The sequence below is a fragment of the Callithrix jacchus genome, chromosome 8, assembly GCF_049354715.1.
Source record: "Callithrix jacchus isolate 240 chromosome 8, calJac240_pri, whole genome shotgun sequence".
NCBI classification, from domain to species: Eukaryota; Metazoa; Chordata; class Mammalia; order Primates; family Cebidae; genus Callithrix; species Callithrix jacchus.
Genome location: NC_133509.1, coordinates 106,173,503 through 106,175,668, shown reverse-complemented (window position 1 = coordinate 106,175,668; position 2,166 = coordinate 106,173,503). Strand labels below are relative to the sequence as shown.

At 37.7% G+C, this 2,166-nt stretch overlaps 1 pseudogene; it reads left to right on the top strand.

The window, feature by feature from the left end:
• The first annotated feature begins 1,018 nt into the window (after positions 1-1,018).
• On the top strand, positions 1,019-1,465 carry LOC100386088 (large ribosomal subunit protein eL28 pseudogene; annotated as a pseudogene).
• Positions 1,466-2,166: the final 701 nt, after the last annotated feature.

Sequence of the window (2,166 nt, the reverse complement as noted above, 5' to 3'; positions counted from 1 at the left end):
ACTTCTTAATATAAAAATATATTGTAAAGCTAGAGTAATTAAAACATTATGGTATTGCATAAAGACAGATCTATAGACCAATGGAACAGAATAGAGAGCCCAGAAATAAATCCATGTACATACAGTTAGCTGATTTGCAGCAAGGGTGCCAAGGATACACCTTTGGAGAAAGGATAGTTTCTGCAACAAAGAATATTGGGAAAATTGCATATCTACATACAGTAGAATAAAACTGGACTTATACACAAAATCAACTAAAATGAATTAAAGACTTAAATGCAACACTTGAAACTGTAGAAATCCTAGAAGAAAACAGAGAAAAGCTTTATGACATTGATCTTGGCACTGATTTCGTGGATATGACACCCAAAGCAAAAATGGACAAGTGGGACTAAAAAGCGTTTGCACAGAAAAGGGAACAACCAACAGAGTGAAAAGGCAAGCTATGGAACAGGAGAAAATATCCAAAATACAAAAAGAACTCCCACAACTCAGTAGCAAAAAGTAAATAAATAAGTAAAATAAAATAACCTGATTTAAAAAAATGGTCTTGAATTGAATAGATATTTCTCCAAAGATAAGAAGATGCTTAATGTCATTAATCATCAGGGAAATTCAAAACAAAAACCAGAATGAAATAGCACTTCACACCTGTTACACCTGTTAGGATGGTTATAATCACAAAAGCAAAAGACAACAGGTGTTGGCAAGGATATGAAGAAATTGGAACCTTTATACGTCATTCATGGGCATGCAAAATGAAAAACAATTATGAAAAACAATACAGAGGTTCCTGAAAAAAATATAAACAGAAATACCAAATGATCCAGCAATTCTACTTTTGGGTATTTATCCCAGAGAACTTCTATCAGGATCTTAAAGAGATATTAGTACTTCCATGTTCACTGCAACACTATTTACAATAGCAAAAATGTGGAAACAATCTAAACATCCAATGACAGATGAATGGATAAAGAAAATGTAGTACCTCGCCGCCGCCAGAGGAGCCGCCACCGCCATGTCTGCGCATCTGCAATGGATGGTCGTGCGGAACTGCTCCAGTTTCCTGATCCAGAGGAACAAGCAGTTCTACAGCACCGAGCCCAGTAACTTGAAGGTTCGCAACTCTTTCAGCTACAATTGGCTGATTCACCTCAAGACTGTGGGCGTGGAGCCAGCAGCCGACGGCAAAGGTGTGGTGGTCATGAAGCAGAGATCCGGCCAGCGGAAGCTGGGGATCTCCACCATCAACACGTGGGGACCACCATCAACAAGAATGCTCGCACCACGCTCAGCAGCACCAGACACATGATATGCAAGAACAAGTACCGGACCGACCTGCTCATGGCAGCTATCTGCAGGGCCAGCGCCGTCCTGCACAGCCAGAAGCCTGTGATGGGGAAGAAGGGGACCCGCCCCACCAAGAGCTCCTGAGCCCCCTGCTCCCAAAGCAATAAAGAGTCAGCTGGCCTTTTCAAAATAAATAAATAAATAAAAAGAAAGAAAATATGGTATATACATATAATGGAATATTATTCGGCCTTAAAAATGAAGGAAATCTTGTCACATGCTACAACATGGATGAACCTTGAGAATATTATGCTCAGTGAAATAAGTCAATGTAAGGACAAATACTGCATGATTCCACTTATATGAGATATATAATATAGCCAAATTCCTAGAATCAGAAAGTGGAATGGTGGTTACCAGGGTGTGGGGTGGGGGAGGGAGGGGAAATGGGGAATTAATAAACCAAGGAGGCATAAAATTTCAATTATACAAAGTCAGTAAGTTCTAGAATCTGCTGTACAACATTGTGCCTATGGATAATAATAGTGTGTTGTAAACTCAAGATTTTGTTGAGGGTAGGTAGATCTCATATTAAGTGTTCTTATTACAGAGGAATAGAAATTAAAAAATTTTTAATGCAATTTGTGAATCTCCATATTTTAAATGTTGAATCAGTTAGCTTACATTTATTGTTATTATTGTCATATTGGCAATAATTTCTATCATTTTATTTTGTATTTTCTGTTTGCTATTTTTTTTTTTCTTTGCTGTTTCTTTTCTTTTCTACCTTCAGTGAAATGTGACAAAGTTGGGATACTTTTCTTATCTTCTTCTTTTCTGAATTGGAAGCTTAGATTGTATTTTTGTGCCTTTGGT